This window comes from Bombus terrestris, chromosome 17 (genome assembly GCF_910591885.1).
Source record: "Bombus terrestris chromosome 17, iyBomTerr1.2, whole genome shotgun sequence".
In the NCBI taxonomy this organism is placed as follows: domain Eukaryota; kingdom Metazoa; phylum Arthropoda; class Insecta; order Hymenoptera; family Apidae; genus Bombus; species Bombus terrestris.
In genome coordinates, this window is record NC_063285.1 from 591,937 (window position 1) to 606,542 (window position 14,606).

At 33.8% G+C, this 14,606-nt stretch overlaps 1 protein-coding gene across 3 annotated transcripts in view; it reads left to right on the plus strand.

Annotated features, from left to right (window-relative positions):
- Positions 1 to 14,606, plus strand: part of LOC100650996 (lachesin) — a 527,432-nt gene that overhangs the window by 204,649 nt on the left and 308,177 nt on the right. The window contains exons 1-2 of one of the 3 annotated variants that reach the window (XM_012320908.3): positions 6,432 to 7,043; positions 7,226 to 7,760. The exons of the other annotated variants lie outside the window; for them this stretch is intronic. The gene's annotated coding sequence lies outside the window, so the exon portion shown is untranslated. Of the gene's footprint in view, positions 1 to 6,431; positions 7,044 to 7,225; positions 7,761 to 14,606 lie in introns of those variants that run through there. 3 annotated transcript variants of the gene reach the window in all.

Below are 14,606 nucleotides of genomic sequence, written 5' to 3' on the forward strand. Positions count from 1 at the left end.
ATCGAATTAATAAGTCCAACTGATAAATTTATTACACATAAACGAAATAAAAGAAATCTGTGGTAAATTATGTTACATCTTGCGTTCACACTGGAATCGTTTGTCAATTGTTTAGATTTCTCTTCTGATTCACCACCGATCTACTGAAAATAGTAAATATTGTCTAAAGTATTGTATAATTATCGTTGAATTTGTTTGCTATTCGTTTAATGAACTTATTAGTTGAACAGTTCTCATGAATATGTAATTCGGTTCAAATAAAATAATTTTCCACGTTAACGTTTCTAATCATTGAGACATAACGTAGTAGGTCGTTGAATTCGACTTGGCGTCAGCTACAAACCCATCAAATAAAATGTACATAACGTCATTTGCGAAAACCAGCGTGACTTTGACTCTTTATTTATTGACTCTTTAAATTTACGAGGAAGATTTTTATCGCTGTTCGTAGCCAATTCGAGGCTGATTAATTTTCACCTGAAATATCCTTTTGTTAGATTATTGATAATGCGAGAAAAATGGCGAGTACTCTGAACATGACTGAACGTGACACGAACAGCTTGTATACCTAACTTTATACTTAATCTTGAAACGAAACACTACTGTACAAAACGAGCAACATCTGCGAAATTTATACCGTAAGGTTCCCCTAGATATCGGCTCGTATTTATATGCATTAAATATTCCCGACATGGTCCATCCAGACGATACACAGCACAGTCACGCAACGTACTTGACAAATAGGACGCAGATGCTCTAGAAGAAGTGAGCAATTTTTTCTAGCGTCCATTTCTGATAATATCATTATAGGTATTTAAAACGTAAATTCATTAATAGAAAATATGCTGACTAGTCTGGAATAAAAATAGTTTACAAACTTATCAATAGTAAGAAAAATGACGAAATGTTAGATTTTTAAATAATTTTTAAGGAAGAAAATATCCCTTTTACGAGTAGCTGGATTTGAATGAGACACTATACATCATGACAAGGACACTTTAATGAAAATGAACCTATCACGTATTAAGTAACAATTTTTATAAAATTTGTGTCTTACAAACTAACAGAATGCAAAGTAGGAATACACACGAGTGGCAAATATAAGTTACGTATAGTAGAAATCTACAAAATATTTAAGTAATAAAATAATTTTCTACACTGACATTTAAAACTTGTCGTTTTCTCTCATTCAAGACTATAAGCGAACATATTATAAAATAATTCTGTTAAATATTCTCATTTGAGTTGAATATAGGCATTTTTAATGATACGACGAATGATCATTGAGTCAACGATAAAAAGAAAATCTTCCTTTTGATCGGAAAAGATCAGCCGCGGATTTCTATTCTGTTGCGAGTGAGATTGTTTAGAATTTTAGCAGTGTGATTTATCTCACTGAAAATTTATCCCTCTCATAACGCCTTTTCCCTAGCTACGATAGATTGTTATTCTATTTTAATGGTGTGTGTTTTCTTCGTCATTGGCAATCTCAATGTATGTTTTATAAGATCTGCTGTTTAAAAAACATTTTAAAAGATTTTTTAAACATCATATTTTTGTGTGCTGCGATGGCGATGACTCTGCTCTTTGTAGTGGAGTCTCGATTGCTGGACTATCAAACGGCTAACGTGGGAAACCTCTCCGAATGGCAGGATGCGTATTGTCTGCGACTGTTGAGACGATTCCTAGGATCCTGATTCTCTGCAATCGATGAGAGGATGTTTACGGTTGGAGATATCGAACGACTCTTGACGACCGATCGTTGCAATGCTCAAAAAGAGCATCCAACAAGTGTAGGCGGTCTGAAAAATGTGCATGCCGATTGCTTTTCACCGAACGCGAGAAAGATGCAATCAGCATTAGATATTGAGCATTACCATTAGACATATCGTATATTAATATCAAGTATAATATTAAGTATATCGTCACATAATCACATAATGCAATCAAAATTTTTAATTGCATTTGCATAAGACACGTTTGCGTCTAACAATAATTGTAATATAAAATATATCATTGGTTTGTGTCCGTGAATAATAGTAACAATATTACTCATAGCCTCCTACGTATCCCAAGAGCGTCTTTGGCGGAAGATCGAGTGCGATCTCTAGATGAATCCCAGGCCTCGAAACGATTAGCTAATGGTCGCAGAAATTCCTCCGGGTCGTTCTTGACCGATTGGACCGTTACGTGTCGCTAATGACCCTTGGGAAGTGATCACGTTTACAGCATGCCCGGCTATTGACAACACGGTGACCATAGAAAATAAAAAAGCAGTACTACAATTGAGAAGTTTTTCGGATTACCAACGTTTCTCGAGATATTTCGTGGAGAAGGCGTTTAAGGCACGAATATTTATGTGACTAACAATTTTTTAGCCCCAACCCAGTTATATATATTTGTAAAGAGTTCTTCAAATACCATTTACGCGTGCGACAGCAAAATATGAAACTTTAGAAATTTCTTTTTAATTTTTCATATCTAGAACGTAGACTATAAAAAACGTTACAACTTTTAATTTAACTTTTCTCCTTTATCTTATATACTTTCTGAAATATTCACGATGATATGAAAAGTAAAGATTTCTTTCGGCGAGTGGTTTAACCCCTAGGATAGTCCTTCACCTGGAAAAATATTGTTCCATTATTAACATTGCATGAACTACTACGTTACATGAAAGTTTCAAATTTTTTTGAATTTTTGAGTCGTCCAACTTCCCTTGTTAGATACAAAAAAGGTAAACGAAAAAAGGACGTTTCTCGAGAAACGCGAAATTTTCATTACAGGCTCGGATGAAAAAAAATTATAAAAAGTGACTTTTACTATTTAAAAAAAAAGCTTAAATCGTTTGGTCTAATTTTAAAAAAGTTATTCTGTTTTAAAGTATGACGGAATATTAATGAGAGTAACCGTACGTAATTACTTTCATTGCTGTAATCATTATAGTGTAATGGAGGAAACCCGATATTTGGAAAAAGAGCATCCAATATCACTTTTTAAAAGCATTGTTCGCTTTTAATGGAAATAAAATAATCGTTCTTTTCGGTGTCATTTTATTCTATATTAAAAATGAAGTTTGTGTAGCATCGGTTTTATAGGATTCTCATAAATATCGCCATTCTATAAACGAAAAGAAATTCTAACATTGAATATCTCAAAATGATATTCCAAATAACTGTTCGATTGTTGAAAGAAATCATTCTGAACGGCAAGATCTTGACTTGAAAGTAACATCTTGCCTTTGAACGCGCGTGTCATAAAACGACCTACGAAAATTCTCACAATTTTTGTTCCTCCCGGCGAAACAGTAAAAGACATAAAAGAAATTTATCGTACTTTACGTTTTACTTTAAACATTAGAATAATAGTGCAAGGATAATAATATTGTAATCTAAAAACAGAAAGCTGACACCCAGTCGAAACAAAATTGTTTCTCAAAAATAGGATCTATTTATGACACGATGTATCTTGCATGAATTGGAACGTAAAGGTCAGTAACTGGGTCGTTACATAATTTTAATGAGAAAAAGCGTCAGGTTTCAAACGTATCGATAGGATTAAACTGGAATCAATTGCAGTGTGCTAACTTAATCGATTAGCTGACGGTTAAACCGATTAGCTAACTGATTAACTGTCGAAGGCAAAATAATTAAAATTTCATAAAATAGATTCTTGATCGATAGTTTAGTTAACCGTTGCTTATCATAACGATTCTGTATATTTACATATGTATATTATTATGTATACTTTCTCAATTAGCATGATCTCAACTTGGAAAAATTACATCACAACTTTAATCTGATATCTCAATAAAGAAAATTTGAAAAACGTGACAACTAATTTCAGAAGCAATAAAACATATTTAATCAAATAAGATTCTCTTCTTTCGCTGCTTATCTCAATCAATGCTATCAATTTATATATAGTGAAATATTCATAATATCGAAATACGGAATGCAATTCATGAGAACTTTATGATGTCTCGAATTAAAATTCTCTGAAAGCATTTTTTACCATATGTATTGCCTCGCCTTAAAATTTGAGCAATTGCGAAGAAAAATTTGATAAATCTTGATAGTGAATGTCTCTGTGTGTTTATGTTTAACCAAAATAGTAGAATTTCTTTACAGAAATGTATCTTGGTGTTATAGAAAATTTTATTCTTGATTCTTCAAAGAATTTCTTCTAATTTTAAAATTCGCTTTCGACAATTATAAAACAAAAGGTAAAAAAACAAGCAGTATTTTGATTACCGCTCCGTCCATTATTTAGTATTATATGTTATGCAGTATCTCGAGATTAAACTTCCTCGCGAGGGGAATTGGTATTGTCTTGGACTATGTTTCTATAGCACAAGCGATTCCGCCACTCGCTACTATCCAGTATCATAAAACACTTGCCAGTTAACAATGCCACCGATCGATAATTGTAAAATCAGTAAAAATCGTATTTTTCATTTAGGGAACTGTTAGGCAGCAAACTAAATCAGTCTTGTGTAAATATTATCGATCATTTTTGTCGGTCAAACTTGTTGTCGATAAAGTTTAGTGTCGCTGAATCATGGTGAAAACAATCTTGGTCAATTCTGTGTCGGTTCAACGATGCGGACTCGAAATCAGAACAAAAATATGAGGTTCGATTCTTCTTATCGCATAGAGAACATATTATTATGCTATTGTGACGTCAAATTTAAAATTCTTGACAGCCAAGCCGCTATCACTGTTCTCGATCATCATATAATGATTATAGCTCTGGCAACGGCTCATATATAGCGCGTGACATGTTGTAGTATAATAGTAAGAATACATGTTACGCTATTGCTATTCTCAATGTTCCCGCGAGCGCTGGTTTCGAGTTAAGTGGATAGCCCTGTAAATACAGCGTTCGACAATAACTCTGATCGCCTTGAGTATCTCCGTTAGTATCACAGATATAGAGGATAACGCGATTTTCAAAATCTGATCCGTGTAATTAGCGACGAAAGCTCACGCGCTATGTATGGAATTTACGTTTGGCAAGAATTGCTCATGCACGACGCGCCTTAACCAGATTCCGAGCACATCAACTTTATTGCTTTCACGACACACTTTTTTACGGCACGGCGCGCAATATTTCATTATTATAAAGACTAGGATAACAATCAGTATTACCTGAAGACCTACTTTATTGGCAAGTAACGATTCGACGTCATCATTGAGCGTGAGAGCATTCTTCAATGAAAATTCCATGAGGTCTGTTATTACAGGGTCAAAGTAATACAAAGCATACGAAATAGGTCTTTTATGTTTGTACTCGTTGGCAATTTTCGCGTATTATTTTCTCGAAACCTTTCAATATCCTTACGCTTTGCATCCAGTACTTATGTGAAAAGTTGTCCACTAGCAACTAAAAACGATTTTATAATTTCGCCACCATGGACTAATAGTTTACGTTCAGGCATGAAATACCACGCAAAATGTTTTACATATAATTTTGCTTTGTCTTATGACCACTTGACATCACTCTTCAAGAAATAGGGAACTTAGAAATTAAATTTTCATCGACGCTCGACCGTCTTTATGACTTTCGCCCCCATAAAACAGCAAATCGCGAGAAGTCGCAGCTACTTTTAGATTCTACAATTGCAGAAATGTATATTATATTACATGCAGCAAGAAAGGATTCTTTTTAACATATTCCAAAAAAGTTACGTACCAGTATTCAAAGTATCATAAATTGCACCTGTTATCTAAATAATTAGTCGATTATTTTAATGTGACATTTTTAGTATTTCAAACAACTTAGAACATGATCATTTTGGCGGAGGAGAAGAATGATTATTAAAATTTAAATAAGATCAAATAGAGGAAAACTTATCATTCGAATTACGCAACAATGTTCAATTTACAAAGTAATTTTCTTTCTCATTTTTGTCCTAATTTTATAAACATCGAGCACTGTGCGACGCGACGTTTAGGATTTCGTGTATTTAAGCTTTCAGTGTTTCTTAATTTTTTACATACCCGCTGACACATACAGCATGAAGGGTGGACGCAATCTGGATAGGGTTCAGCATACAGTGCTTGTGACGTTACTAGATTCTGCTGAGTCTTTCCATACACATGCAGCATATCTACATACTTGTTCAGAAAATGAAAATGAAATTTTCATAGTAAAATGTTTCAGCAATGTCAATCGTTATTTACATTTTTTACTATGTCTCCTACCAACACGCGCTACAAGGAATCCAAGGTGATAAAAATATACGGCGACCTGCCGATTCCAATGTTCCATCGATATAAACAGAAACCTATTTTTTCTACTTCGGACACCTATTACGACGTAAAATTTGTTATCTACATTTTTATTTATCCTCGAACAACCTTGTATTAGGTGTCGTTGAAATCATCCTAACACGCTCTGATATATATTAGACATGAGAAAGGAAGGGCAAGTAATTAGCAAAAATGGAGACGACTTTGAAATCTTTGAAATCTTTTCACCCACAAAAGATTGTTACTACCACATTACGGCACCCTTCGCACTGTACATCTTTTGTATAGTATATATAGTATATATACAGTATAACGATAAGAACATAGGTGGTCAAATTTTGGTATCATATTTTACTGTCCTTAAGAACGAAAAAAAGTCGTATAAGCATAGGTCTGGAAACACTATTTTTCCGAGATATAGACCTTTCTCGCTTATGGTGAATTTTTTAAAAACGTTCGGTACTATCAAAGATAGTCTCCAATAATCTCAGGCCATATATATTGGTCATCGAACGTATTTAAAAATGATATGTTTATAATGGATAGAGAAACGAAACTTAGAGGATAACTTCTTTGGGTGTCTAGAACGAGGTTTAACCGCAATGTACAGATCGAAGCCTACGAGAAATCAAATACGACAAGGAGCGAATGTCATAATATTCGGTACATTGGTTTCGTATTTTGTTTCATTCCTGAATATGTCTACACGTCCAGTGAGAAACATACAAAATATAAGTGAGGAGTGTTCGGACGGACGAAATTCAAAGTCTGAAAGAGAGCAAATTGAAGGTGAGGAAGATTCGACTATCTTCTCTTGTTTGTATTACATATACAAATGAAAATATATGATTGATTACTTTATTGTTATTTAAAAGCTATGTTGTGCATTATTTCTTACAATAAATTCACAATTTCTTTAGAAAAGAATAGAAAAGAATATGTACATATATCGATACGTTTGGTGTTAACAGCAAAGTTCACGCACTTCCCACAAAGGATCCTTCGCGCTTCGAGCGCACACAAAAACAGAGAATGACGTCTTGCTAGCGAATATGCTGATTGGTTATTTTCTTGCGTATTTCGGAACTCCCGTTTCGCACCTCGATGGACCCTCGGTCGAGTATAACATGGTATCGTCAGTCTCGTTCGAGTCATTTACCGTTCAACTTCAAACCACGAGTCAGTCTGGTCGTTAGAAATGATTAGTTTAATATCGTCTGCGACTTCGAATCGTTAACATCTTCAATTGATTAACATCATCAAACGTGGAGTAAAGATTTATTGCAATCACTTGGCATTCGGAAAGAAAATGTATGAGATGTAAAGTATAAACATTTGTAAATCTCGTCTCGGCCGTTGGAGAAAATTCGAAACCTTCTCGTCGTCCAAAGAAGTTCAACTTTTGGTGTCGTTGTTACTCTCCTTACTTGTGAATAAATTATTCAAGAATAATTCGGTGGGTAACATGTTACAACGTGGTATCATCGATATGGGACACACACGCAGGTAACAAGCATATGATACAAAATATACATATAGAAATTTCAAAATGGCTACTATCCTGTAACTGTCTTACTATGTCGATTTCTTTTATAAGTATATCATGTTTTAAATATATTTTCGTGAGCCAATGCGTTACATCAAAACTGATACTGCCCTCGAGATTGATTAACAGCATGTGGATTTTCATTTATTCATAGATGTTAGTTATTAAAATTGTCAATAGCGTTTCGCGTAAACTTTGCCTGGTTCGTGAAAAGGTATTGATAAACCGGTGGCAAAAGTTCTATGTGATAAGGATACAACAGATTTTCTCGTAATATTTGCCGTATTCTTTCACAAGAAACGTTTTGCCTTTCTAATGCTCTCTAAGTTCTATAATTTCTTCAGAAAAACAGAAACAGAAAATTTTCGGACCTGTGTTTACTATTAACCGTGTGTGACCTTTTCTTCTTCCGAAACAATAGAATGCCATATCAAGATTGGCCGGTTATTTTTTATCGTCTTATGTATATATATATGTATGTATATTATACAAGCGGGTATGAGGCGATCGCTTATGAACAAATAAGAGGAAAGTATGCAATAACATCTTTCCATATAACGTTTCGTTTTCGAGAAAATCAAATTTGAAAATTTGCCAAGTATACTTGAACTTGGTCGCGACGCATCAGTTTTCAAATTTGTCCAACTTTGTAAGAAGAAAAAGAAATAGACGAGATAGAAGCACTGTAGATATTGATTTGGCGATACTAATAAATAGAACAATAGAAATGAACGCGAAATAAGAAGACAAAGGAGGATGTACGGCCGGGATAAAAGAGCGGATCGCGAAGCGTATCGGCTTACTTAGCATATCTCACGTGCGAGTCGTGGGCCATAAAGCATATCGGTTTACTATAGAATCGTAGATTATATAATACGATAAAGTACTGTCGAACACGATGCAAAATTCTTTCCGATGTTTAAAGATTGGATAGGAAAGTGCAAATGTACATATACAAATAGGAGTTAACCCGCTACCAGTCAACGTAGCTCGCGCATAAAAACACTAGTTTACTTGTGACCAAAAAGATGTTAAAAAGGAAAATTATAATGAAGGTGTAACGAGACGTTTTCTTATTTTGAAATGTTGATGGTATTATAAAGAGCACGTTATTTTGTTATACTTTAACGTAGTTCAATGTATTCAAAAATTTGATTTGACAATAAAAGGGATGTAAAACCACAAATAATTTAATGAATATTACGTTACATTTTTGCAATTGTTTTTGTATTATTGGTTCCCAGATATACATAGAATAATAATTGCAGAAGCAGATGCTCGTCATGGCATGGCATAGTATGTAATTTGGATATGAGATACAGAAATTCATATTATACATATACATATGTACATTAGAAAATATTAATATTAGGGTTGAGAAGCAAATAATTATCGAATAATTTTAACTTTGTCATAAAAATATACTGACCAAGTTGCACATATAATAGTAGAACTGTATCTGTATACAGGTATGCTGATATTGTATATATGTGTAATATATATATATATATATATACTTTTATATATGCTACAAAACTAAAGATAGCACAAACAACAATTTTCTTCTCTTAAAGTTTGTAAAAAATTTAATTTTCTCTTAAAAAAAAGCTTTTCGCTGTGAAAAAAATATACATTCAATGCTAATTTTGATTTTCCTTTATTTTACAAATCTATCAACTTATTTAAAGTTTCGTTTCGTATATCCGCCCACGCGCATTTTATTCTCTTTTCTCTCTCTAGAATCCCAGAAGGTTCTCAATCGAGTTCAGATCAGAATTCAATGCTTACCATGATAACAAATTTCTATTCCGAAATCTTGAAACCACATATTTTTAGTGGCTGTTGTCTTGTTTAAAATTTATCCTTTTGTCCTGTATTTCAGTTACAAAAGGTTATAATTCATAGAACATTTCCCGATATCCTATAGCGTTCAATCCGATCTTTACAAAAACGATTTCACTTAACATATCCAGGCATGGTCGATGCTTTCTTGGATATATCGAAGAAATAAAGCAAGAAATGTATTTGAGTTTCTAATTATTCACAGCACTGTATGTTCTGTTATCATTTTTGCCTCTGTCCATCTGTGTTTCTTCCTTCTTCATCTTCTGTTAAAAGGGGACCGAGTTGTAGCTAAGCAAGGCGGGCGACCAGGGAAATGCTGATCCGCATTCCCGAAACGCCCGGTATTCCAGCGGTATTGCACGAAATTGCTACACTCTGTCCGCGTCATTCCGCGGCTGGCTGTTGCAGAAGCACGGTAATTCTCGTGTATCCTTCTGCATACCTCTACCTTGCTTCTCCTGATCTTATAGACTTTTTTGTTTTCTTATTGCTAATTCGTTGCGATTCCTCTTCGTTGATATCGTTTTTTTAAATCAGCGAAACTTTGTTTTCCAGATACAAAATTTAAGTTAAAGTTCCATTGTATCAGCTTTCGTGAATGACGATCAATCATGTTTAATAGTATGATTTTCGTGATTCAGAGTTAACAGCGTTACAGAATGAAAGTGGGATTTATTAAAGGAAGGTGAATCGATTTAGGCTTGAACAACCTTTCAAATACGAGTTAAAGCGTATGATTGTAATTTGATATGCAAAAGTACAAGGATATTTACCATTTGTAATCATGTTGTTCTTTCTTATACATATAAATTAAGTTCTATTATGGAGGGACCTAGTAAACTTCGAAAGAATGAAAAATGAATTAAACACTGGATGGATCCCATAATGTTGCGTGATCTTTATTTTGTAAAAATTTGTCAACCCATAAAACTGTTATATTGTAATATTATTAAGACTACCAAGCAATAATCTCATTTTAGGTTTATATTTCCAAATCACTTGTCTAAAAATAGAATCAATAAGCACGGGAAAGAAAAAACCTCCTTATGGTTAGGGGCAAAATGATTTTTTCTCAATTTTCTTCAAATAATAAATCTAAAGAAAGTTACTCGTGTCAAATATTTTAATATTATGGGTACTTTTACGGATCTACTAATATTATGACAAAATGGCAAACCCATATTAGATGCAAAACTTAAAAATTTGCAGAAAACGGGACATCTCGCTCTAGTAGATTGTTAAAATTTTTATGATGATTTAAACAGTAACAATGGAATTGTTACAGATAAGACGACTTCATTGTAGAACTTTTTACTAGGATGTGATACTGAAATTGAAATTGCCGAATAACACCAACTCACAAAAACTATAGAGTTATTATACTAATTAGGCTATTAAAAACATTCTAAAACAAGCAGAAAGGAAATCTGCTCAACAGAAATAAAGCTATCTTCTTTTAAAAATACAAATCTTCAGATTAAATGTATACAAATTTAGATCATTGAGGTTTGGTAGGTCTTTGCATAACATGGTCCAATTATTAATTGCATTTGCAAGTTGTACATATTTTGCGAATATATATTTAACATGTTCCAGTTACGTCAATATGAATAATTCAAGTATTCAAATGTTTGAAATTCTTGAATGTTTCTATGATGTACCTTTCTTGTATTTTGTTCTAATATTTCCAGTCCATTTTTAAGTTTGATTCTTTTGATTCTTTGATTCCTTTGTATTATTTATTTGTTAAGCTTACTTTTAACAATTTACTTAAAACATATAATTTTACAACTAAGGCCGAGTGGGGATTATATGTTTAGGAAAAAGTAGCTGAGAATTTTGATTTTTACGACATATTAAAAAATCATTTAAATCGCTGAAGCGGTATTCCACTTGTTTCCTGTTTTGTAACAAAAATATTGTGGACGGTGTTGGAATATACGGTAACGCGTATCCCGATCGTATTCAACTAACGCAAACGTATTTTTAAAAGTCTGAACATAATTTATGGGAATACGAAGCTTCTTTAGAACCTAAGAGAACTATAATTATGCGTACTAATTACCACTGAGCTTAATCCGCAAGCTTCAACAAGAGAAGTAACGGAAGAATATGACACTAGCAAAAGTTTTGTCCAAAGAATTTCAAAATGTCAAAATTCTCGCGCATACCGTTTTCCCAATAGACATGCATATCTTATATCCAGGAAATGAAGTTTGGCGCACGGGCTTTCGTCAAATTTGCCTCGAGAAATTGTATGGACAGATGAATGTACATTTATAAATAATAAGATATTCAATAGGCATAACACGCGGATTACAGAAAACCCACAGTTTCAAAGAAATGCATACGAGTAACCAAATACTAGTTTTAGTACTAATGTGTGGTGCGGTATTTTAGATATACATACTACCGTTGGTTTGGATTTCTTCACAAATAACATACTAAATGGCGAAGGATATTGTTAAGAGTCGAGCTTCGAGCTACGCGAGATGCCGGTCGGGTTGCAATGTTAGTATGTTAGAGCTCGTAACTTCTATATGCATCTATATCTGCACATAGTATAAAGTGAAGTTCTCGGTAAGTGTCTGCATGTTGAGGCTAATTTCGAGAACCGCTGAATGTATTTTGATGCCGTTTTCACCATTTTCTGGAACATTTCTCGAATAAGATTCAGGTGCGCGAAACACTAGAAGTAGCGAAATAATAGTGAAATACCATTCTACTTTCTTGAATGACATTCTTACAACATTGATTACAACAAGAAGGGATTTTTATAGATATTCAATCATGCATTTATGCTGAAGCTAAGGCCACTTTTACACCTCTGAACAATTTTAAATATTGAGCTGCTATTAAAAGGACAGAAATTGTATCAAATATGGAATAATATGGAATAACTGAAGAAACACACATCTGAGATAGAATGATATTATTAGAATTGAAGTGAATCATGTCTCAGAGAAGTATCCCTAGTTAAATGTTTAGCAGGATGTCTATCTATCCTTCGCTTTTATTGCTCCTCAATGAAGGTTCTCCACTGAAGAGACTATCTTTGATGTAATATTTACATCGATAGACTGCAATATTTCACGAGTTTTGTGCTTCAGTTCTTTTTTCGATGTAATTTTCGTAGTTCTTAATCTCCTTTACAGCTCGTCCCATAAATGCTCAATAAGAAATGGGATTGAGGGCAGAACTTTGTGGAGGATATGCTAATGTGTTTTGCTATTATACGATAATAGAATTTTTCCCGAATGTTTCGGATCGTTGTCTTGTTGGAAGCAATCTATTCTTGGCAAATTTAATTAATTTATACCATCTTTCAAATTGCTCTTCAAAATTATCTAATATTTTGTCTTATCTAAAAACATATCCATGAAAATAAGATTTCCAATACCACTCGATGGCCCACACTATCACCGATTCACCACCATATTTTATTTTGGGATTTTATGTTTTTGGGATTTGATATAGATTTTTTGGATTCAAGCCCGTATTTTGTTCTCCATGTTGATTTGCGGCCATCGCTCCAAAAATCTAAAATTTATTACTGCAAATTAATATTAATTTTGTTTACTGCTAAACGGAATTTTTCCTTACCGTGGTTTATTTTATATTTACCGTGGGTAAATTTACGATTGGATATTTATTCGACGAGAACACAAGGCGTCCCTATGCATCGTTCTCTTTCTGTTCCAATATTGCATTTTTCAGCTCGCTCACGTACTCTATCTTTATATCTTTATGGAGAGAGTTTACTGCTTGTATGTTGAACGCAACAGCGTTCTTCGCTACGATCGTGTATTGTTTATAATCGCCGTCGATATTGCTGATACTTATCGTTGGCATCGTTGTACTTATGAAAGAGGTGAATGAATGCATGAAAGAGGTTCTAGCAAAACATTGCTACATCTAGCCACCTTAGCCATACCATAGAGATACACTGTTCAAAAAGGTGGTGAAATAATTTTTTCTACTGCCATCGCAGCAACATTGCAACAATTTGATAGGGCGAAGAATGCGGTTTACAACCTTATTGATAAATAAATCGAATTTCGAGAGTTTATAATAACCAAATAATAAATAATTTGGTGTAGTATCTACACATTTTTTACATTACAGTAATTGATTGTATTTAAGCAGCTCGTAAGAAGTACTTTTATACAATATTCGCTTTATTTTTTCTTTTGTCCTGAAAGTTTGGTAATGAAACTGGATAAATCGATAAATTATTTTTTGTTTTTGTGAGATTGAGGATTTGAGAAAAGGAAAAGGGTGGTTTTTCGCAGCAGTCGATGACCAAAGATGATCACGTACGCTTTATTTAAGCGCCATCCTCTACAGCAATAGGACATATCGCTGGGCCACATGTCCCATTGGGATTTCCCATCCTCTTCCGCCTGCCAACACTTCACAGTGCATCAAAAGATGTATAAAAATATGTATTGTTTCATTTAAGAAAACAAAGGTTCCCTTGAAATCTTGTACACAATAAGTTTCAATTCAAACTCTTTTTTATGACACTCCAACTTGGGTGGGTGCTGCACCCCCCAGCCAATGCCGGAGCATTTGGTAGTTCCTCCTTTGTGATCGAAATACCGAATCCAATCACTCGGATCTCTGAAACCTTTACGAGTTGAACAATCCTTACCACGACCGGGTCCAGAATCTGGGCTAGCCGTCCAAAAGTGCGAACACCTCTCTCCTATTTTTGTCATGTAGCAACTTCTTTAATATGTTGATGTGCCTTCGGTCATCATACGACTTAAAAATGTCTGGTAATCGTTTTACTAAAGAACAATGCATCAATGCGACATTTCTTATTAAATTCGAAAAAAAGGGGCTGAAGTGATTAATACGCTAAAAGAAGCATAGAAGGCATAGGAGCGTGGAAACAATACTATAGCACCGGCAAATATTTACCAAAAAGGTGGTAGAATAGCTTTTTCTACTGTTAT